General features: G+C 49.5%; 1 protein-coding gene across 5 annotated transcripts in view; it reads left to right on the top strand.

Annotated features, from left to right (window-relative positions):
• Positions 1 to 4,991: 4,991 nt before the first annotated feature.
• Apba2 (amyloid beta precursor protein binding family A member 2) overlaps positions 4,992 to 24,597 on the top strand; it is a 226,921-nt gene continuing 207,315 nt past the window's right edge. For 2 of the 5 annotated variants that reach the window (XM_013123904.3, XM_005084409.4), the window contains exon 1: positions 4,992 to 5,153. The gene's annotated coding sequence lies outside the window, so the exon portion shown is untranslated. Of the gene's footprint in view, positions 5,154 to 5,445; positions 5,585 to 24,597 lie in introns of those variants that run through there. The other 3 variants (XM_040730799.1, XM_013123903.3, XM_040730813.1) reach the window with 2 other exon arrangements.

Raw genomic sequence — 24,597 nt, 5'->3', positions numbered from 1 at the left:
AACAGAGCCAAGAGCTCTCAGGCTGCATTTGGGGTCTTGGGCAGATACTCCTTCCTCTGAGTTGCTTTGCATGACCAGCCTTGTGAAGCCTGGCTTTGGTTTGGATTGTTCTGGTCCCCGTTGAAGCTCACCCTCTGTTGCTTCAATGTCCTTTCTTTGACATGACTTGTGTAGGAGGCTTATTCCCAGTCTGTCCATCTCCTCTCCCTTAGCAAGACACGTGTTTGTGCTGGTCCAGCTCAAGCCCTTTTTTTACACAGGCATACTGAAGTGACTGTGTGTTATTACAGTCTCTTTCGGTATCCAGCAATCACAAAGGACAAGGGATGAACTGGAGACCCCTGAAGATGCCAAGATCTGCAGATTATCTCTTTGTGTATTCCTGGCTGTCCTGGAACTCACTTAGCAGACCAAGCTGGCCTCGAACTTACAGAGATCCTCCTGCCTCCCGAGTGCTGGGATTAGAGGTGTGCCACCATGCCTGGCTGATGGTTAAGTCCTTTAAAGAAAGGACACAGCACTTGCATAGAGCTTACACACATTTTCCTGTAGACCTTACTTCATCTCCAGCCAGCTTGTCAGACCTAATATCATGAAAATGCTGTAAAATAATTTAACACTGTATTGTTTAAGGAATAATAACTGGAAAAAATCAATAAGTGTTCAGGACAGATACAATGTGTTTCAAACCAAGCCCCATCCCTCACCCTACCCTTTGTGTCTGTGGTACTGAAAATCAAGGCCTGAGCCTTTCCCATACTACCCAAGCATTTTTCTATTGGGCTAAATCTCCAGACCTGCCTTTCCAAATATTTTCAAATGTGGGTTGAATCCCAGATGTGAGACCAGTGCACATGGACAGCAACTGTGTAGTACGGTGGGGACTCTGCAGTTTGTATTATCTATCATCTTTACTATAGATGCTACCTAGAGCCTCACCTTATCTCTGTGATCCACTCTCTGGTCTTGACACCAGAGAACAAAGGACTGGACTGTGGTGACTTTCCACCTCGCTTTGACCAGACATGGTAACTTCTCTTACAGGGAGCAGGAGTTGTCTTTCCTGGGCGTGTCAGCACTGGAGCAGCCATTCCTTTCTTAGAGGCTCTGCCAGAAGCCAGGGCGCACTCACCCACCTCCTCAGGCAGTCTGCCCCCCAGTCTATCCACTGTGGCTCCCGAAGCCAGGATTTGGAGGGATGGGAACCAGAGGCATATGATTATTCCTTTGTTGCTACAGAGCCTTGATTTTTTTTTCTTTTCAGAAGCTACACCCTACACTCAGCCAAGAAATCAGGAGTATTTACTTTTTAGGAAGGTCCTTTGCTTCCATGGTCACCAAAGGCATTTCCATGCTCTCTCTCTCTCTCTCTCTCTCTCTCTCTCTCTCTCTCTCTCTCTCTCTCTCTCTCTCTTCCAACACAAAGCTCCAGGCTGTGGAAGAATCCATTAGAGAGTGTGTGCTCTGGTGGGTAATTTCTTCCCTCACCTAAATCCTGACAGTAAGAGCATCGAGATATAGTTGAGGATGCATTTGTCCTTGAATATCCTGGATACTGGGGGTTTTGAAGCTAGTCTCTCCAGAAAAGGAACAGAGGATGAAACTGCCATACAGCCACAAGGTGATTTGCATGAAGTCTTGACACACACGGTGAATTAGCTGAAACAGAATTAGGACTGGCTGTTGGATCATGAAGAAGTGGGGTTCCAGTGGGGGTTCCAGTGTTTGGTATTAAGGGAGGTGAGACCCAGAGAAGCTTCTGCCAAGCAGTAACTCCGGGGTAGGGGAGATGGTCTGCCAACTCCACAGAATAAAGACATGTCTTTGTCAAGCAAATAAATTTATTTATAAATTCAGTGTAGGAATGAAAGAAAATTTTCTGTTTGGAAATTATTAAGGAAGCATCCTTCCTCATATATAACTTGAATGCCTATATTCTTCTCTATGTGTTATTTTAAGGCATGTGTTATTTTAAAAATATGCAGTGGTAAGAGCTGAGTAATCTGGCTGCAGTTTTACAGTGTGTTGCAGGAAATCTGACCTGGTCAAGACTCAGGACTCCATGCCCTGCAGGATCTGGCAACAAGCCTGCAATTCATGAATACAGCCACTAAGCGGCAGTAGGTAGCATAGTCATATGGTCCAAATACACAGGCTACCTACTCTGATTTCTCTCCCTAGAGAAAGGGACTTTCAAAGGTCATGTTCCTGTCTGGCCTCCTGCTTGACACTAGTGGGAGTGATGGGACTTTAGGGGGCAATGCCTAGTGGAAGTGCCCTGGAGGGGTATTTGGGCCCTGATCTCTTCCCATGTCTTTTCTGTCTCTCCTGGCCAAATGAGCAGCCTTTTACTCTCCAAAGGGTCTGTCCCTGAAGCTATGACTAATTTAAAAAAACAGTGAGATAATATCCAATATTTCAAAAGCCAAAAGGATAACTAATGAAAACTTTTCCTGTTACTCTTATTTTGGCCACTTATTTCTATCCAGGGATGGCCGGCATCTGCTTAATTTCTTATGATCTTCTGGGAGAGGCTTACAGTTGCATGCAGGCACCAACCTTTTCCCTCTCCTCCCTTTTACATCAGCCTTCCTGTGTACTCCAGTGTGCTCTTGAACTCAATCTGCCTGCCTCAGCCTCCCAAGCGCTGAGATTACAGGTGTGTATGACCATGCCTAGCTTCCTTTCCCTTTACTGTGTACATGGACACACATCTCTGTTCCTTGTTCTTTCACTTACCAGTGTTCCAGACACTGTCCCACGCGACTCACGTGCAGTTTCAGCGCCCAGGTATGCCGAGTGTGCATAGCTGTCCCCCACTCACCAACACCAAGGCTGATGATAAGTGACCGTGCTCCCAGCCCCTTTGCACGTGTGTTCTGTTCTTGTGGAAAAGCACATGGAGCTGGGATTGGGTTAAAGGGCTTTCTGCAGTTTAGATGACTGTCTTCCAAAGGCCCCTGAATGAAATGCTTGGTCCCCAGGCTGGCACTGTTAGGAGGTGGGGTCTGGCGGAAGTTAGGTCATTGGAGGTGTGTCCTTCAAAGGGGACCGTAAGGGAGCAGCTTCTTCTACAGTGTACTTCTTGCCACGATGTCTTGTTTCGCTAGAGGTCAGGACCAAGGTCAACTGAACAGTGGACTGGAACCTCACAGGTTTGTTAGAGAAAGCTGATCCATGCAGAGTGATAGGCATGTGCTGTTTTCATAGCAATGGTTGAATTTTCTTCCATAGATGCCAAACAGGTTACACTCCTGTGGGCAGTGAGAGGGTCTGCCAGTTTCCCCTTGACTTTGGGAACATAGTGTGCTATTGACATCAGGAGTCTCCAGCAGGTAAAAGCAAGGCAGCCTTAGCGTAGTGTTACTTTGTTTTCTCTTTCCTTTTCCTTTTGTGATGCTGGGGAGTGGTGCAAGGCTCTCATGAGTCCTATGCAGGCGTTCCACTCTGGAGCCACCCTCCCAGCCCAACATTTCTTTAAAAGCACCTCTCAGTGTTATGTGTGTATAAGTGAAATGAACTATGATTGATTTGCAAACATTTTGCATGGTTTTATTTGGTTATGGAGCTGTTTTCCAGGCAGGAACTTTTCAGTTTTGTAGCATGCTTAGTATGCCCTCCACACCATTCTTTAAATAGTCTCTGAAGAGTGGAGCTGACCCACTCCCTCCAGAGTGAGGCTGGGAGTGGGCCTGGATGTTTGATTCCATGGGCACCAGACACTATTGCTCCTGGATACCATTTGTGAGTCTGGAAAGAGCTCAAAGGCAAGGGCATGACCTCGAACCACCCAGACACAGAGTACAGTGGCTACTGTGTGTGGACCTTTAGGCACAGGTGTCTACTTTCCTATGGAGTTTGGTCACCCTAGTGCCAAGCAAGATTGACAAGGGAGACACCACAAGCTTGCAGTCCTAGCATTTAGCAGGCTGAGAAAGGGCAGTGAGTTAAAAGGCAGCCCGAGCTATATGGCAAGAACCTGTCTCAAGAAAACGAGGGCACAGGAGCATAGCTCCAGGTGGAGGGCTTGCCTTGTGTGCAAAATGCCCTGTGACCTGCAAAGCAGATGAACACATTTGGACCTCACAGTTAACATTCAATACCATTTGCATTTAGAGGAAAGCCGGGGCTGAACTCTTTGTCAGTTGGGTCAATAGAATGTTTAAGGGAATGGAAAATAAGCAAAGTATGCTCACCTCCAGGAGGAGGGAGAACGGGTCTAGAGTGGTTCTGCTATGACTGGCCCTGGGAGATGAAGGGAAGAGAGAGAGGCACACAGGCCACAGACCCAGGAGGTCCTTACTAGATCTGTCCCCACACTCGGCTTCTCTCCTGGCCCTGCTCAGGGTCTCTTCTGGCACTGGAAAGAGTTCTCCGTACTCCGCCCAGCCACTCTTCCTTCTGTGACACTCTGATCTTGCAGCACCTGGCCTTCATCCCAATCCACCAATGAAAGGAGAGTGTGGGGGGGTGTCAGCCGGAAACATTTGGGAGGCTCAAGTGACATAGGGGAGCCCCCGCCCCTTAAACAGGGCACTCTGTATGCCTTAGACCTTCAGGTTGCCACAAGTGCACAGGACAGAGTGAAAGGCCAAAGGTGACACTACATCTACCCAACCTTCAAAGGCTTCAAGAGGTTTGCTTGTACGGAGGTGCGGGCAGCTCGTTCTCTGTGGGAGTATTAGAGGTTAGGGGGCCTTTCCTTTCTGGACAGCCAAGACAACACTGGTATCAAGAGAGTCAGTGGTCACCAGGGACCGGATGAGAAGGCCTGATGGCTAGCAGGCCCCTGGGAAGCGACGGTGGGGAAGCAGAACGAGGCTTCCCTCGTAGGAAAGGCTTTCTGAGGCCAAAATCCCCTAGAGATTCAAGGGGCTCCACACAGAGTGGAGGTGGCAAAGCAGGGCGCGGTCGCCGCAGCCCCTCAGCGCCGCACGCTCTCCGGAGCCCGCCAGGGGGGCAGCGCGGCGTCAGGGGCAGGGTGCAGGCACCGGCAGCATCGCCTTCACCTGTTCTGCCCGCCGGGGACCAGACTTCTAAGGCTCCCCAACTGGCGCATCCCAGTGCACTCCCAGGAATCAGTGTGCGCCCCAGGGCTCCACCGCGACTCGTGGAGACGGTCCCAGCCCGTGTCCCGAGGACCCAGGTCCCAGGTGGGCTCGTCTGCCGGCTCCGCCGCTGTTCCCCGCGCCGCGCCGGGAGCGCGGTGCCGAAGCATCTTTGTTTGCGTGGCCGCGCGGTCCTGAATCCCTTGAATCCTTAGGGTATCTCTGGAAAGCGTTTCTGTCCCGCGTGGCCGGGAGCGGGAGGAGTGTGTGTGTGGGGGGGAGGGGGGGAGGCGGCCGGTGTGGCGGCGGCAAGGGCGGTGTGGGTGCGGATTCTCCCGGGCCGCGCCGCGTGCACCCGACAGAGCCGGCCCTGCGTGCCGTGCGCTGCGTCCGGGGCGCGCCCGCCGCTATTCAGCTTCCCGGGCTCATTAGCAGTCTCGGTGTGCGGCTCGGCGCGGGCTCACAAAGAGCTGCGGCGGTGCCCCGCTCTCGGCCTCGCCGACCCAGTCGGGGGTGGCGGCGCATCGCTGTAGCAGGTAAGCGGGGCCCCCAGGCGTCCGAGTCGCCGTGGCGGCAGCCTGGGTTGCTCGGCTCCGCGCTGGGGACCGGGGCGCAGTGGGGGGGCGCGGATGCTGTAGTCCCAGCGCTTCATTTCGGACCCTGTAGGGCTCTGGAGTGGCGTAGGGGCATCGTCGACCGGGCGGGCCGCCGCTGGGACCTGGGGTGCTGCGGACCAGCGCCCCTCTCTCTCCGGACCCGCAGGACCCTCCCCGCCACTGATCCGCGGCCGGGCGCGGCAGGGACCAGCGGGAGGCTGGGTCATCAGGGGCTGGCGGTGCTGTGGTGAGGGGCTACCTGGCGTAGCCTGAGGAGCTGGCCACTCGCTTGGGCCCCCCTACACTGGCCCGGCCGCTAGTGCGTTCCAGGTTTGGGGGGGCTGCTTGGTATTGATACCAAGTCCCAATGCTGGGCGGCAACTCTGCTTCCAGGCAACTGAACATTGATCTGTACCCCACCCCCCTTTTCCCTTTATAATGAGGCCCAGGGGGAGAAACTCAGTTAAAAATTCCACACCTGGTATTCTCTGGGGGTGCGGTGGGAACATGCCCCTTGGCTTGGGTACTTCCTGTTGGCAGGCAGAGCCTGGTAAGGGGACTTGGGCATAGAGGATGAAGGCAAACATTGATCCTAGCTTCTCCAAGCCTTGTTTTTACACTGAGCTGTATGGGCAGCAGGCCTCTATATGCCAAAGCTGTGGACAAACTTTCCCTGAGTCCGGTAGGGACAGAAACAAACACCAATGGGACTGTGTAAGGGTCTGCCCTGTCTGTAAGGTGCCAGGGATGGAGCTTGCTAGCCTTAACTTAGAATTTTGGACGACTTTTAATTCTCTGATGTCTGTGTGTGTATGTGACTTGTCAGAGGTCAGATTTAAATCTGAATTTAAATGTAGCCAGCTCACCCTGGCCTTGTGCAGGGCAAAGTTTTTAAACCTGACATATTGCTCTTCGTCTTTCATCCCTGGGCTGGTTTGTCCCTGGTCTCTTAAGTGCCACGATCCCCTTTATTCGTATTGCTTACTCTTTGGGAAAGGACGGTGCTTTCAGAAGCAAAAATCTGCAAGCTTTCAGGGTCCAAAGGAACAACTTTTTCTGAAGCACGGATCTGTAGGTGCCAAGAGCCCCTGGGCAGTCTTCCTTTGGGTCAGGGTCCCTCCAGTGAGGCGAGGCACAGGCTTTCCTGGCCAGCAACAGCTCAGAGGCAGGGGACTCAGGCCAGAGTAACTGGAATACTTTGCCCTGCACTCTGATTGCTGGGTGGTCATTTTGGTCTGTGGAGGGTCTCCTGAGCTTCTGAGCTCTGGGACAGAGGGAGGGAACGAAACAGACTTGGAACCCGCAGGCACTTGTGCAGTGTGGAAGGCATTAGTGGATAACTAGAGTCGGGCGTGAGCCAGAGGTTCCCACAGCCCTTCTTCTGTCGACACCATCAGCCCTGTCTGCTTGCCCTTGGGGAAGTCTCTGAGCTGGGTGTAGCAGTGGGACACCCCCAGGCTCCTGTCATCTCTGTGGTGTCAGGGGGCAGGCAGCCTCACCCCACTGCTGCTTTTCCATGGCTAGGGTACTGGACTCCACCGAAATCAGATGGTCTGTGAGCCAGTGTGAGCCAGAGTCGTTTTTGGCTGGAAGGAGCTGACACCGGGGACCACTAGCTGCTGGTGTCTTCCTCTTTCCCTTGGGAGGCAACCCCAGGCCTGAGTGGTGGCTTGTTAACCAGTTTGCACCACTATTTCTATGACAGTTCTAAAGTACAGCCCTATGATTTTTTTAAATTATTGAATAAAATATTAGTTTCACAGTAATAATTGGTGGGGACGGTTTGTGAAATGGAGGCGCATAAATATCCAATTTGCCAAGTGAGCTAAGAAATGCTAGATAAAAATAAAATATAATTGTAAAAGACACCAATCACACCCCTGGAGGCTAAGAGGGAGTGCTAAAACACCTTGATTTTTCCTAGACAAAACTGAGGAACTCAGAGGGAAAACACATTTGGTAGTGAAGTTGGCATCAACCAGGGTTTTGTTTAGGTTGGGCAGTGGTCACTGAGGTCTGTTGGAGGGGCAGAATGGGGTCGTACCTAGACACAGAGGAATCCTCTAGCCCTCAAGTCACCCCCTGCATTCTCCTCTTATCTCTGCTCCGAATATGCGGCTCAACAGGTGAGGGTCTCCAAAGACACCATGTTGCTTCCGGTGCCAGGAACATATGGGTATGGAGGTCCTACACACAACCCTCACTGGCCTGGCGGGCTTTCTAGAGCAAGGGGCTGACACCTGCTTACCCTGCCCTACCATCTGTGCCCTGGTATGGTGACAGCCTGGGCCGTGTGCCCTCTTTTCCTCTTCTCAGTTCCTCGTCTTGCTGGTGGCCACGAGGAGAGAAACATGTAAGCCTGGGGCGGAGAGTGCTGTGGCTGCTGGTTGACAGGCAGGCATTCCTGACATATAGGTTACACTTGAGACAGTGGCCCACACGGCAGGGTCTACAATGATGCTTACTCATTTCTTTTGGGGGATGATTGGGTGTCAGTTCTGAGAAGGGATCTTGCCTCCGACTCCTCCTCTCCTATGCCTCACCCACCATCTGGGCCAGGGCCAGCAAGAGTCTCCAAGCAGCCTGCTGGCACAGGCTGAGTCAGCATCATGGGCACTGGCTTCTCGCCTCTCCTGCAGCTGGTCCTCACTCTGTCCCTGTCTGGACCTTCAAGGGAGCCCAAGGAGAACAGCACCCTCAAGGTCATACTGTCAGGATCTATGAAACTTTACCCATTGGTGGGTGCTACAGATGGGCAACACCATCTGTACAGGTTAGGCTTGCGTGTGTGTGTGTGTGTGTGTGTGTGTGTGTGTGTGTGTGTGTGTGTGTCCAAGCGCGCCCGCTTGGGCGCATACATGCTACAGAGTAAGAGGGCAGAGGACAACAACTTATAGGAGTTGATTCTCTCCTTCTGCCATATGAGTTCTGGGATTGAACACAGCTCATCAGGCATGATAGCTAGTGCCTTTACTCACTGAGATGGTTTACTGGCCCTGGTTATGCTTTCTGTGTTGCCCCCAAGGTTTCTTAGGGTTGGTCTTTGAGACTGGTCCTTGATCAGTTGGGGCAATACTAGTCTGCCTCACTTTCCTAAGTGGTTAGTGATTCCCCATTGCCTACTCCACACCAACATTCTTGACCTGGTCTCCACAGTTCTCTCTCCCTAAGTTTGATCCCTCAAGACTGCCTAGGCTCCCAGATGACAGCCACTCCATAATTTGCCTTTGTTTTTGCCACCCACTCTGTCACAGTCTACTACTTTGGTCCAAGTCATAGCGTCCATTCTTCATGATTCCAGCTAAGGTGGCTAAGGTTTTCCTCTTACACCATGACTTCAAGTTGTTGGGCTTGTTCATTCCTCTGGGCATTTGCATCTGCTCCCTGGCCCCCTCAGATGCCTGCCTGGCTTGCTCCATTATTTATTCCTTTGTCTGTTCATATACCAGCTCTCTGACCACACTCCATGCGTTGGCATCACTTCCCCATTGTTAATGCAGCCTTGTGTTTCCTTAGCAGCTAATACCCAGTCTCTCTCTCTCTCTCTCTCTCTCTCTCTCTCTCTCTCTCTCTCTCTCTCTCTCTCTCTCTCTCTCTCTCTTTCTCTATCTCACACACATATACATATACACACACACACACACACACACACACACACACAATGCTCATTGTTTATTGTCTGTCTCTGACTACTCAGATGTAAAGATTCTTCACTTTCGTTTAGCTTCTAGAATTGTGCCTGGCACATGGTAAATTCTCAGTGCTATCGTGGCATGAATACCTGACTGAACCCCAGAGGCATCATTATCTTTGCCTTCCTGTATAACTAGGGCTGGAACCAAGACACCTTCATGCTTGGATCCTGAAACCTAGTGCAAAACCCTGAGGTCAGAGACAGGCAGGACAGAGCCACAGTGCAAGCCCATTTTTTTTGTGGAGACCAGAAGGGAATGTGGTGAGGCTAATCCAGCCCACAGAATGGACCTCTGACTTCTTACTAAAGGGCCTTTTGAATTTTTATTGGCTTAGATTGTATTCAGTCAGCAGTTCCAGCTACCAGAAGTTTCCTTTTCTTCCATCTGGGTGTTTCTTTCCTTTTCCCTTTTTCTCTAATGCTTAATTCTGTTCCCCATCACACTTCTTTACATTTTAGTACTCCCTCCCTCCCTCCCTCTCTCTCTCTCTCTCTCTCTCTCTCTCTCTCTCTCTCTCTCTCTCTCTCTCTCTCTGTGTGTGTGTGTACACATATGCATGCATGTGGGCGCGCACGCACACGTGTGCACATGAGCACATGCCTATGCACATGTATTGAGATTAGATGACAATGTGGGAAGGTCTTTCTTTCTACCAGGGTATATAAATCAGGTTGCTTAGTGGCATGTGCCCTGATTCCTTGAGCCATCTTTTGGACGCCCCCTGACCCACTGGATGTTTCTAAATCTGTCTTGTACCTCATGTCAGACCCAGTGTCTCCAGGGCACTCAGTTTGCCTGTCTGTTCTGGACGTTTTACACTGCTGGAAGCCTTCTCTTGCCTAATTCCGCTGCCTGAGTTCTGGCCTGGTGGTGTGAGCTGCCCCGGTTTCCTGAGGGAGGAAGGGGAGGTAGGAAGAGAGGGTAGGATCTAGAATAACAAGAGATTGACCCCAGTCTGGCTATGCCTCTGTACCTGGGGCATGTTGTTTGCCTTGGAGCCTTTCTCACTATGTCTAAAGTTGTTTTGAGGCATTAATGAAAGCCAATATTGAATTGATGCAAGACTCTATTATGATAGCAACGGCTTCATGGGATGCCCGTGTGGCTTCAGGCCGATTGTGGCTTTTTCTATTTTTCTTGGGAGGTGGCTTGTGAGTTTCAGTGGTTGCCTACTAAGGGAACCTAGCATAGATGCTTCCCGAACTCTGCTGAGCCATTCCAAAGTAAACATCTGTTGTGCGATTGGAAGAACAAACAAGAAAGATAAAAGTGTGTGGCTGAGATTCCAGTACTGACTGACTACAGAAGTGTTTTCTAGAAGCTGAAACGCTCCAGCATCTGAAGACGGTTTGATGGAGAAACCAGCAGAAATGAGTGAGGTGGCTCTGTGCGCTGAGCTCTGGTTCTCCGTGTTTACTGTTTTATATGGCCTCCCTTCTCACTGGAGGTGACTGGTCTTGTCTTACTCTGCAGGTAAGAGGCTGAGGACCAGGAAGCTCCCAGTGGCCTGAGGGCTTGGTAGGAGAACATCTCCTTCCAGGTGTCCTTTGGGGGATCATTTCCTGGCATATATATTTATAAATTGAGTGAGCATGACTAGGATTTGGGATCCCCTAACCCCCCAGTGCATGCAAGGTTAGTTTGCAGTGTGTGCTTGGACAGTCGATTGCTTGATGGCTGGGGAGTCAAGTGCCACAGAGATTAGGGAGAGGGCTGGGGACCATTCAGAACAGCTGCCTTTCTGGGGGCCCTAGGTATTTTCCACTTTACACTTGAAGTGAATGTGGATTCCTAGCATTTCTGGACTCTAGAATCAATGGTAGAGAGGTGTGCTGGCCTTGGGACCATTCAGCCACTTCTGAACAAACCCAAATTAGTAAATGGCAACTAGGAGAGTGATGTCGGCCTTTAGAATTCCCAGTTGGTGTGAGTACATATATATGTGTCTTTGTGCATGCATATGCTTTAGTTTTGTTTTATTTGTTTGGTTTTATATTCATGAAATTGATTCCCAGCAAGGGAGCGCTAAATATGAATGACTCTGAATTGTTGTGTGCATTGTTAATTTTATATATATATGCAACTTTCTTGAGGAATCCATTGTTTCCCAAACAGGAGAACCATCCATTGAGTGAGTGCATACATTTAGGGATGATGGATTTCTCAGGTCTCTCTGACTGCAAGTGTGTGCATTGTTCACATAAAGCAGTTTGTGTATTTAGGTCTTTTGGTGTAGTAAGTGAGCCATGTGCTGTAACATCTGTCCGTATTATCCAAAGCTGCTGACAGCTGTCACGGGTGGGGGGGAACAGAGTGAGACATGTGTGAGGAGTCGGAAACTCAGGAACGTGGGCTTAGCCTCTAGCAGCTGCGGGCTGTCTTCCCTCCAACGTGACTAGGCTTATCCTGAGAAGGGCATACACGTCCCTAGCCAGAGAGTAACGATGACAAAGAAACACAATCTGAATGCATGCACACACTCCTCAGTCGGTATGGTCATAGTTCGGATGTGCATGTATAGGTGTGTGCACATGTGTGCATTATCTCTAACCTGCCTGCTATGTCTCAGATAACTGGTACCACCTTGGGCCCTACAGCTGGTTCTGGTTCTGGCTGGTGGCTGTGATAGCTGTTATTTGATTGGTGGATGGGTGGGCTGATTCTGACTGTCGGTCACAGATAGATCTTGAACCCCAGAGGCAGGAATGAGTCTGTCTTGGCATCTGTTTCTCCAGGGAATGGCACTGGGTATGGTCAGTTTTCTTAACCCACATTCCCACTAGATGCTTCAGTTTGTGGTAAAGAGTCCCCTGGGAACATTTTTGTTCTTTGAATGTCAAGGAACTGCAGCTTGTTTGTGTGTGTGTGTGTGGGGGTCATGTGGTGGGGTAGGAGGGGCTGTTATTGGATCTGGGGCCCCATCTTTGTGATGTTTTGGGTTGGAAACTGCCAGTCTTGACTTACTCTTGGGAATTAGCAGATTTTAACTCTGAAATTAATTCCATTTTTATCAAGTACTGATTTTCTTCTTGTATCACAGTCAGATCTTTGCTTAATGAGCAGCAATGATTGGGTCTGCTATACTCATTTTGCTGTTTTCCAGGGCAGTGTCAGCCTACATTGATTCCATGTGGAAAGCTGTTTTGAGGGAGCCTGGACTATCAATGTTCCCTGCCCTATGCTTTCTGGAACCATGCCTTTAGTCCCTGCAAATGTCATTTGTTTTGTTTATAATATACGATATTTATTTAGTAAAGGAAGTGAGGGATAGGGGGTTTCTGGGCATTTAAAAGGTGGCCCCTGACTTAGCCATTATATCACTGGCCGGATACACAGGGACTTATCAGTGCTCAAATTGAGGAGTCCATTGAGGAGTAAAATGCTTTCCTTTAGTTGTCCCTAAGTGCCTTTGCTGAGGGCTCCATCCACCTATCCATCCACCCATCCATCCATCTACCCATCCACCCCATCAGTCTATCCATCTACCATCCATCCATCATCCATCCATCATCCATCCACCCATCCATCCATCTACCTACCCACCCACCCATCGGACATTTTCTGAGCCCTTGCTGAGTCTGTCTTCCCTGTTCCCTATTTGGAGCCAGGCCAAGTTGGCTCAGGGTGAGGTGAGGATGCTGGAGGGTGTTTCATGGTACCAGAACTCAGTCCTGGTTTCAAGTCCAAGCTCTTCTTTGGGAAACACAAGCTGGGAGGGGTGAGAGTTCTGGGGCTGATAGTACTATTCACAGACTCCATTCAAGAGAAGAGGCCAAACTTGCCCTTTTAGGCAGAAGGGCCATCCTTCATGGGGAATCCAGGGCACAGGGAGGACCTAGTTTTCTGGCATTAGGATGATATAGTTTATGTAGGTTAGGGCCCAATGAGTGCACAATGTCTATGGGTCCTGACTGATAGGTCTGGCGCTGCCTTGGGTGGTCCTGAGGGTTTGGGGACAGAGCAGCTGGAGTGATCATAGTGCAGTTTACTGAGCAAGCTATGTTGGACTTTCTGGAACCATGTTTCTACACCTGAGAGTAGGATCATGGGTAAATGACCATGAGGGGCCTTATGATACAGGTGACACTTAGAGGGACACAGGGAAGATTAGGGGTCATTTAGGGGCATGGGGCCATGTTGAGGTTGCCAAGAGGGGTTCTTGGAGGATATTGGAGAGGGTTGGCTAGGAGCTCCCTCATTCCCCAGGGTGCTCTGTGGGAGGTTGTGGCTGCTGAGTTCCAGCCTCATGAGCGTGAGTATGGATGCATAATTTCACCCTTTAGAGATTTATAGGCTTGCTAGATTAAATTGCCCCTGCTCTTCTACAGACATGACAAGACCTACGACAAACCATACATCTCATACATCACATTATTAATTTGCTCACGCAGAGTTAACCTGTGCAGCTCTGCTTGACTTACTCTGGGCTGGGCCCAGGCCCTGGGAAATATGTTTCCAGTTGTCTGCTAAGAGAAGGTGGCTCTCAGGACAGACTTACAGCGGGACGTATCAGCTGAGCCCGTCCTTGCCTGCACACAGCCAGCCTTAGCCTCACTGGGACACAGGCCACTATTTCCTGGGCTCCCAGAGCTTTCTGCTTGCTGCTACTGCTTCTGGGCTAGCCATGGCGCAATGGCACAGGCGCAGGGCAGGGCAGGGCAGAGCTGTGGCCAGATATCCTGAGCCTCTCTGCTGGGTGGGAACTGGATTTTCAGCCCGAGCAGCACAACAGGCAGTGAGAAGATAGATACTTGAGTGCCTCCTTTTTAGCCTAGAGGCCGGAGGGCTACAGCACCCGTTGCCCCTTTTCCCTTCACTTTCTGGCAGGATGAAGCAGCCATTATTCTCTTGAGACCAATGGGTCAGAGACAGCTCTTCCTCCAGCATACCAGCTATCAGCACATGTGCCCATCTTTGGAAATGCTGCCGGCCTGTTTTATTCTTTGACTTGGGGTGGAGGTGTGGGGCTCTATTCTCTCCCACAAGCCTCATGGTACCCTTGCCATCCTTCATGGCCTCTTTTGCTTCTAGATGCCATAGTTGGGAGTGGCCTGCTGGTGGTTGGAAATCACGACCTGAAAGGGGCGCTGCCTTTGATTGTGGTGGGGGACCCTGTGCTCAACCTTTCTGCCGTCTTGATGGCTGTTTTCAATACTGGTTTTACACTGCAGTTCACATTGACCGAGTCTCCCTTCACAGCATGGTGTGGTTAATGTCTCACAGGCCATAGGAGAACTGCTTTATTGGCATTACTACCTTTCTGTGCCCACATGGGAGTAATTGCAGTGGGAACCAACACTTTGTTCTAGATACCGGCCTTTGGTACACTGATTCCGTCAAGCCGTGCGGGTGGAACCAGGGAAGATGCCCAGAATTCACTCACATCTCTATTGTTTTCTTTTTCACACACATCTCTGGTGGAATATATTTTAACAAATACTTAAAATCCACCAATGCACTGTATAATCTATAAGAGGGCAGACAACCAAACTGGGACAGTGATAGAGGACGTTATGTGTGCATGCTTGCGCGCACACACACACACACACACACACACACACACACACACACACTACAATACAATACACAGACAAAAAGGTTCTGAACTCTGTCCGGCTACCAGGGAGATGCAGAGCAAATCATAGCTGTAATATACCCCATACTCACCAGGCTAGCTCTGATTCAGAGTGAACAGTGATAGGCTGTCAAGCAACTGGAGTTCTAGTTGCTGATTTGGTATAAATCCTCACAGCTGCCCGAGGGAGGCACCTCAAGTATCAGCTAAAGTTAAACTCACATGTCCAGCTTCATGAGCAATCGCAGTCTCAGCAAAAGCAAATTGTGGATGAGGGTCCCGAACACTTTCGTGTCTTAATCCCTATGGATGTTGCCTTCAGTTGCCTACAAACTGAGTAAGAATATGTAGATGAGAGCATAGATTCTCTGGGTAGACCCTGAATAACACTCGAAGGGTCCTTCTAGGAGGCTGGCCACAGAAAGAAAAAGGCAACATGCCCATGGAGTCAGAGATTACTCCGATGCAGCTGCAACTTAAGGAATACCAGAAGCCACAAGGAAGTGGATGACACAAAGGATGGGGAGTGTGTGTCCCCAGGAGCCTTCTGTAGAGGTCATGGCCCTGCTCATACCTTAATGTCCACCTATGGCAGCAGCAAGAGCTTTGAGAATGTAACCTAGGACTTAAGCTGCTCAGTTCTGTGATGGTTTGTAATAGCAGTCACAAGAAATTACTCCAGCTGCCAAGAGACACACACAGGTATCCACAGCTGCATGGTGATGGCTGTCAGTCTGTGAACAAGCCGGATAACTAGCAGCAGAGGAGTAGGTGGGGACACCACGTTTCATTCTCACACAGGGTACGGTACAGCAAGCAGGGAGAGGAGACTCTACAAGCGGGTGCCATGGGACAGAGGCGTCTTTCCCCATGATGTTGAGAAACTCCTAGATCCCAGAGTCTCTGCTGCATGTGTCACCTTACATGACATTCAACAGGCACCTTTATCCATGTCAGGTGCTGTCCTTGCAGATGGCAGTGAGAGGTCACATAGGGTGGAAATGGACCTCCTCCAGGGCCTGACAATGTTCCATTTACGGTATAGAATTTTCTGTCCACCTACAGTATTTCAATAAGAAGTTTAAAGCAGAGCAGCATGCCACTTTGACTTTTCCTGGAGAACTTTAGTTGACAGACTGCTGGATTATTTGCTTGCCGAAGTGATGGTGCTTAATGTGAGATAATTAAGTTTTTCCGTTACAGTGGATGCTCACTCATTTTTAAACACAAACTGTATTTTGAGAATGAGATCAAGGCAGGCAGACCCAAACGGCGTACTGATACCCTCCCAGATTTAGTTGGTATGGATATGTAGCTTACATAACTGAGCTTTTGTTCCTGCACATAGCAGAAGTTTTTGTTTGATGGGCGTCCTCCAAAGGCCAGCTTTTTTTTTTAAGAGAACCAGACCCAGGTAATGCAAATGTCAAAGCATCAAAGTGTTTTCATTGAGCAGGAATCCGAGGGCTTGAAGAAGAGTAATCAGGTAGGCAATGCACGGACAGCTCCCACATTCTTGCAGTCCAGGAATCATAGGTAGAGGTTCCCTTTAGACAGGGCCCATCGCTCCTGATCTGCAGAGGCAATGGTCCGCTTTGTCTCTAGCTCTGCCTGACATGACCACCCTTCCGCCTATGTGTTAGCTCTGTGTTTGCTTTTTGTTGCTATGACAAAATCCTTAGATAACATAAGAAGAGAAAAAGAGAATTTGGTTAGGGTCATAGTTTCAAAGGTTTCACTTTGTGTCCCTGTTGCTTTCAATTGAGGCAGCATGTGACAGAGGAGCAGTGGAAGGGGCAAATTGCCCACGTCATGGTGGCTAGGAAGCAAGGAGAGGAAGGGTGCGGCGATGTGGGGTGGGCGTGATGTTCAACATCTCCTTTGACAGCGTACCTGCGGTGCCCTCCTCCCTCTAGGCCCCCGCCTTTTAAAGCCTTTACTGCCTTCTACTATGGCCCCAGCCTTTATCACATAGGCATTCAGGGGACCTCTCCCAAACCACCCAGCCAAGCAATATCAAACTCTTTATTGCCCTGGACTTTGCTTCAGCCTTCCTAGTGCTGTCCTTAGTTCCCATGTACTTACTGCCTGAGAGCCCACAAAGAGAGGGTCATGACTGTAGAGAATACTCTTGCCAGCCCTGGCCACACTGGCTGCACAGGCTTGAACTGACTGGAAAGAGTATTGCGATGGCCTGGGTCATTTATGCCTTTGTGAAGCCCACTGTGGGCTTTTGGAGGGTTTGGTGTTCTGCGTGTCCACACTGCTTTGAGTGGCTCGCTATGTCCATGCACGTGCTTCTTCCTTAACAGCCTGGGAGGAAGGCACATCCTAGTGGGTTGGTCATGATCCCAGGGTTTGGGGATGGAGGTGCCTCTGTGTGTGTGTGCGCGCGCGTGCGCGCGTGCACCTGGTCTTGGTGCCTACTGTGCTGCCTGTTCCAGGCTGGAAGACGAACTCCAGGCAGAGGAGCGGTGGTAGTGCAGGTGTCCGGTGCTATGTCAGTCCTGCTCTAGGTAAGGACAGAGAAGGAGACAGAGACCAGGGCTGAGGGTAGTAGAAGCAGAGTCTGTGTTTTTGCCAGGAATTGACCATGTGTCATAGGTCCTCATGGCCTCCTGTCTGGCCTTTCCCAGCCCGGCCCAGATTCTCCAGGCTCTTCAGAACCAGCATGACTCTGGGTCAGGATGGTAACAGGTACCATTTCCTGAGCATGCCCATGGTGCTAGGATTTGTGAATTCACTTCTTAGTGGTGGCTGCACTGAATGAATCTTTAGGAAATGTGCCACCACTCTCTGAGGTGCTGTGGAGGGTCTCATGTGATGTGTCTGGTGACATGTGACTGTGGTGATGCTGTGATGTGTCTGGTGACACTGTGACTGTGATGCTGTGATGTGTCTGGTGACATTGTGACTGTGGTGATGCTGTGATGTGTCTGGTGACATTGTGACTGTGATGTGTCTGGTGACATGTGACTCTGGTGATGATGTTGTTGTGATGTATCTGGTGACATGTGACTGTGATGATGTTGTGATGTGTCTGGTGACATGTGACTGTGGTGATGATGGTGTTGTGATATGTCTGGTGACATGTGACTGTGATGATGGTGCTGTGATGTGTCTGGTGACATGTGACTGTGGTGATGTTGTGATGTGTCTGGTGACATGTGACTGTGGTGATGTTGTGATGTATCTGGTGACATGTGACTGTGGTGATGATGTTGTGATGTGTCTGGTGACATGTGACTGTGATGATGGTGCTGTGATGTGTCTGGTGACATGTGACTGTGATGATGTTGTGATGTGTCTGGTGACATGTGACTGTGGTGATGATGGTGTTGTGATATGTCTGGTGACATGTGACTGTGGTGATGCTGTGATGTGTCTGGTGACATGTGACTGTGGTGATGATGTTGTGATGTGTCTGGTGACATGTGACTGTGATGATGCTGTGATGTGTCTGGTGACATGTGACTGTGATGATGCTGTGATGTGTCTGGTGACATGTGACTGTGGTGATGTTGTGATGTGTCTGGTGACATGTGACTGTGGTGATGATGGTGTTGTGATATGTCTGGTGACATGTGACTGTGGTGATGCTGTGATGTGTCTGGTGACATGTGACTGTGGTGATGGTGTTGTGATGTGTCTGGTGACATGTGACTGTGATGCTGTTGTGATGTGTCTGGTGACATGTGACTGTGGTGATGCTGTGATGTATCTGGTGACATGTGACTGTGGTGATGCTGTGATATGTCTGGTGACATGTGACTGTGGTGATGTTGTGATGTGTCTGGTGACATGTGACTGTGGTGATGATGGTGTTGTGATATGTCTGGTGACATGTGACTGTGGTGATGCTGTGATGTGTCTGGTGACATGTGACTGTGGTGATGGTGTTGTGATGTGTCTGGTGACATGTGACTGTGGTGATGCTGTGATGTGTCTGGTGACATGTGACTGTGGTGATGGTGTTGTGATGTGTCTGGTGACATGTGACTGTGATGCTGTTGTGATGTGTCTGGTGACATGTGACTGTGGTGATGCTGTGATGTGTCTGGTGACATGTGACTGTGGTGATGCTGTGATGTGTCTGGTGACATGTGACTGTGGTGATGCTGTGGTGTGTCTGGTGACATGTGACTGTGGTGATGCTGTGATGTGTCTGGTGACACTGTGACTGTGATGCTGTGATGTGTCTGGTGACATTGTGACTGTGGTGATGCTGTGATGTGTCTGGTGACATTGTGACTGTGATGTGTCTGGTGACATGTGACTCTGGTGATGATGTTGTTGTGATGTATCTGGTGACATGTGACTGTGATGATGTTGTGATGTGTCTGGTGACATGTGACTGTGGTGATGCTGTGATGTGTCTGGTGACATGTGACTGTGGTGATGCTGTGATGTGTCTGGTGACATGTGACTGTGATGATGTTGTGATGTGTCTGGTGACATGTGACTGTGGTGGTGATGGTGTTGTGATATGTCTGGTGACATGTGACTGTGATGATGGTGCTGTGATGTGTCTGGTGACATGTGACTGTGGTGATGTTGTGATGTGTCTGGTGACATGTGACTGTGGTGATGTTGTGATGTATCTGGTGACATGTGACTGTGGTGATGATGTTGTGATGTGTCTGGTGACATGTGACTGTGATGGTGTTGTGATGTGTCTGGTGACATGTGACTGTGATGGTGTTGTGATGTGTCTGGTGACATGTGACTGTTATGATGTTGTGATGTGTCTGGTGACATGTGACTGTGGTGATGATGGTGTTGTGATGTGTCTGGTGACATGTGACTGTGATGATGCTGTGATGTGTCTGGTGACATGTGACTGTGGTGATGCTGTGATGTGTCTGGTGACATGTGACTGTGATGATGGTGCTGTGATGTGTCTGGTGACATGTGACTGTGGTGATGATGCTGTGATGTGTCTGGTGACATGTGACTGTGGTGATGCTGTGATGTGTCTGGTGACATGTGACTGTGGTGATGGTGTTGTGATGTATCTGGTGACATGTGACTGTGATGATGATGTTGTGATGTGTCTGGTGACATGTGACTGTGGTGATGGTGCTGTTGTGATGTGTCTGGTGACATGTGACTCTGGTGATGATGCTGTGATGTGTCTGGTGACATGTGACTGTGGTGATGCTGTGATGTGTCTGGTGACATGTGACTGTGGTGATGGTGTTGTGATGTGTCTGGTGACATGTGACTGTGGTGATGGTGTTGTGATGTGTCTGGTGACATGTGACTGTGGTGATGGTGTTGTGATATGTCTGGTGACATGTGACTGTGGTGATGCTGTGATGTGTCTGGTGACATGTGACTGTGGTGATGGTGTTGTGATGTGTCTGGTGACATGTGACTGTGGTGATGCTGTGATGTGTCTGGTGACATGTGACTGTGGTGATGGTGTTGTGATGTGTCTGGTGACATGTGACTGTGGTGATGCTGTGATGTGTCTGGTGACATGTGACTGTGGTGATGTTGTGATGTGTCTGGTGACATGTGACTGTGGTGATGGTGTTGTGATGTGTCTGGTGACATGTGACTGTGGTGATGCTGTGATGTGTCTGGTGACATGTGACTGTGGTGATGGTGTTGTGATGTGTCTGGTGACATGTGACTGTGATGCTGTTGTGATGTGTCTGGTGACATGTGACTGTGGTGATGCTGTGATGTGTCTGGTGACATGTGACTGTGGTGATGCTGTGATGTGTCTGGTGACATGTGACTGTGGTGGTGATGGTGTTGTGATATGTCTGGTGACATGTGACTGTGGTGATGCTGTGATGTGTCTGGTGACATGTGACTGTGATGGTGTTGTGATGTGTCTGGTGACATGTGACTGTGGTGGTGTTGTGATGTGTCTGGTGACATGTGACTGTGGTGATGCTGTGATGTGTCTGGTGACACTGTGACTGTGGTGATGGTGCTGTGATGTGTCTGGTGACACTGTGACTGTGGTGATGATGCTGTGATGTGTCTGGTGACATGTGACTGGAGATACTGTTTGCTCACTTTCTGCAGTGCTTGTCACCATAATCGCAGTGAGTGTCACCAGGAATATCACAGAGGCATCACCACCATCACAATGTCACTAGACACACTACAACAGCATCACTATGGCACGTGGTGTTGGGCGAGCTGGGCACTCATTCTGTGTGCTTTGACCCCAGTACCCAGTAGATTGCATTTACATTTTGCTTTCCTGTGTGTGATGTCTGATCTCATCTATGTTTCTTTTTCTTTTTCTTTGTCATTGTGCAAGGACTTCTTGAAAGTCAGTCTTTTCAGAACTGAATAGCTTCCTGATGGCGAGCAGGCTCTTGCCTCCTTACCCTCTTGAAAGCTATGGATGCCTCTTCATATTGTCAATTGGCACAGCTTTCTTTTGCACTTACACTATCCGTTCACCTGGCCATGGCTGGGGATGCTCACACTTTGCCTGAGTTCAGTAACTGTTCAGTGAAAAAGTCAGATGGTACTTTCTCCGCTGGTATACCTGTTCTGCCACACTGAAACCCAAGGATCAGGCACAGTTCTGCTTCAGTATCCTCTTCTGCGGTTGTCTCCAAAAGATGTGAATAAAATAAGGTAGTGACATGTGACAGGGGTCACTCTGCCCCTGCCTCCTCTGGGCCACTTTCAGCCAGAAAGTGCGGTCATTTAATCAGTATGGCCTGAGGCTCAGAAAGAGCATCCATATGGTCCATCTGGAGAGGCAGAGTATGGGGTTGCTATTCCCCAGGTCAGGGACTAGGGCTGGCTGTCTTGGTGCCAGAACATCTGGGGCCCTCAGGAGCCAGCCTCCACAGAGAGGTCCCACAGCTCTCGTCCTGAGGACACGTATTCACGAGTATATGGGATTTTTTAAGCTGGACACACACACACACACACACACACACACACACACACGCAGAGAGAGAGAGAGAGAGAGAGAGAGAGAGAGAGAGAGAGAGAGAGAGAGAGAGAGAGAGAGAGAGAGCTAGAACTGCAGTATAGAAAGTAAATTCTCTTAGTGTGTTTGTACTTTCTGTATCAGGTTTCCTGTACTTTTTGTATCAGTGTGGAGACTGTTGGCCAGACTTAAGGGGTGAAGTGGTTCAGAATGCTGTTCCTTTTTCATTCTCCTTCTCCGACTACAATGTTACCAGCAGTTGTTTTTGCCCTGGACAATAAACAGAGGATCCAGATTCTAGCCAGAAATTTACCTCCCCTTTGTTGCCCTCTCTGAAGCCAAGACTTCTCATTTGCAGGGAAAAACTCAGTGATTTTTTTTGTTTGTTTTTGTGTTTCTGGATGTTGGCACACTAAAGGCAGTATAAGGGAAGACTGGTCTCTGCCTTCTTGGAACTTTGGATGTGTATTGGGATGTGCGACTAAAAGATCAAGCTCGGGGTACAGCAGGATGGGGTACAGGCCATTGCTGACAGGAGCAGAGTAGGTGACATTGGTTATACTCTACAAGGGTAGGCTTGCAAAAGCCCAGTGTGCAGAGGGGAAACTGAGATGCTACTTGGTACAGACCCCGCAAATCCTATCCCATCCTGGTGGCTGAGGTCAGCATCCTCAGTGAATCACTGACAACATGTACACATGGTACCATGTGCTGGCCAAGATCAGCATCCTCAGTGAGCCACTGATAACATGTACACATGGTACCATGTGCTGGCCGGGGTCAGCATCCTCAGTGAGCCGCTGATAACATGTACACATGGTACCATGTGCTGGCCGGGGTCAGCATCCTCAGTGAGCCGCTGATAACATGTCCGCATGGTGCCATGTGCTGAGAAGGGAGCTTGGATGCCAAGGTTTCTCTTCCTTGACCTTAGCCTGTGTGAACACGAGAAAGCACCCCTTTAGACAGGTTTCACTTGAGTGACATTCTGCACACTGCCTCACTGGTAGTCTTTAAGAGTGTCTATATCAGTGGTTCTCAACCTGAGGGTTGCAACCCCCTTCGAGGGTCGCATATCAGATATCCTGCAATCAGATATTTACATTATGATTCATAACAGTAGAAAAATTACAGTTATGAATTAGCAACAAAATAATTTTGTGCTTGGGTGTAACCACAACACGAAGAACTGTATTAAAGGGCCGCAGCATGAGGAAGGTTGAAGATCATGGTGCAGGTCATCAAAAGAAGGTCTGAGTAGCTGTCACAGTCATGAAGCGGCAGATGGCTGAGTACGATGTGGTGCTCTGGATAGAGTCTTGGAACAGAAAAGGGTCATTCGGGGAAACTGAGGGAAGGAAAAGTAAGTGTGGACTTGTTTAGTTATAATGGACCAGTCTTGTTTTATACATTGTGATATAGTATATTGTCATTTTCCTGTAAATTTCGGCCTTAAAAAATCATAAAGCTGGGCCTGGGGAACTGGCTGCTGGGGCAACACACTTCCTGGACAAGCACAGGCAGACATGAGCAAGCATGAGACTCCAGCACCCCCGTGGTCACATGTAACTGTAGCCCCTGGGAGGTGGGGGGGCTGGATCCCCGGTGCAAGCCCCCACCTGTGCATCTGCAAGCACATGCGTGCTACATGCACACACAAAACAAAACAACAATGCAAAACCTCAGTAAAATATCAGGTTGATTGATATGCCATGCTTTGTGCAAGCCCATGGGAGGCCTGCCCCTTTCTGAATGGAGATGGAGAAGGATTGGATGGGGAAGGGAGGGGATGGAAGTCAGGGGAGAGGAGGGAGGGAAATCTGTGGTTGGTATGTAAAATAAATTAAAAATGTTAGTTAAATAAAGTAAAATTAAAAAATGAAATATGAAAAAATTATCTTAAGTCAGGCTGAGTCCCATCGTTGTGTACCTCTTGGTAGTAGAACCTTAGTTCTTGACATCATTCAGCTCCAGGGCCTGAGATGGGACGTCCCCATTGGCCCTCTCGAACTGTTTCCAAGAAAACAGGGACTGTGTTTGATCCAGTGTTTGAGGAAGCCAGAATTCCTTTTCTGCGACAGATTACTTGAAGAGGCACTTAGAAGGAGGGGGGACTCAGGAGAGAGGACTCAGGGGAGAGGACTCAGAAGGAGGGAGGACTGAGAACTGAGACGTGCAGAGGACTCAGAAGGGCAGAGGACTCAGGAAGGAGGACTCAGCAGGAGAGAGGACTCATGGTTTCAGTGACTTCAGTGTCTTGGTCCGATTGCAGTGGGCAAGGCAGAGCATCACCGAGAAGAGCACATGTCAAACAGAGCTCTCGCTTCATGGTGGCCTTGAAACAGGGTGAGCTCACTTTTTGAGCAGAGTCTGTCCCTCTGAAACCCTCTGAACCACCGCTCCATCGATGGATGAATCCACTAACGAGGCTAGAGCCTTCACCATCTGGCCACCTCTACCTCAGACGGAGTGCTTGGGGACCAAGCACACAGCACTGTGGCTTGGGGTGTGTGTGTGTGTGTGTTTGTGTGTGTGTGTATGTGTGTGTGTGTGTGTGTGTGTGTAAGGTTCAAGACAAAACACATTTAGAATATATATTTTTGTATGCTCCAAGTATCTGGGTGCCTGAAAACAATTTTCTCTGATAAAGTCTCTCCCCTTACTTAGGAATCATTGCCAGGGGGCAATAAACCCAACCACAAGAGCGTATTATCCATTTTCTGGTATCTGGTGCCTGGGGAATTGAACCACCCTGCTCACCCCACTCAGG

This window comes from Mesocricetus auratus, unplaced genomic scaffold (assembly GCF_017639785.1).
Source record: "Mesocricetus auratus isolate SY011 unplaced genomic scaffold, BCM_Maur_2.0 Super-Scaffold_4256, whole genome shotgun sequence".
NCBI classification, from domain to species: Eukaryota; Metazoa; Chordata; class Mammalia; order Rodentia; family Cricetidae; genus Mesocricetus; species Mesocricetus auratus.
The sequence above is the reverse complement of the archived record's forward strand: the minus strand, read 5'-3'. Positions and strand labels throughout refer to the sequence as shown.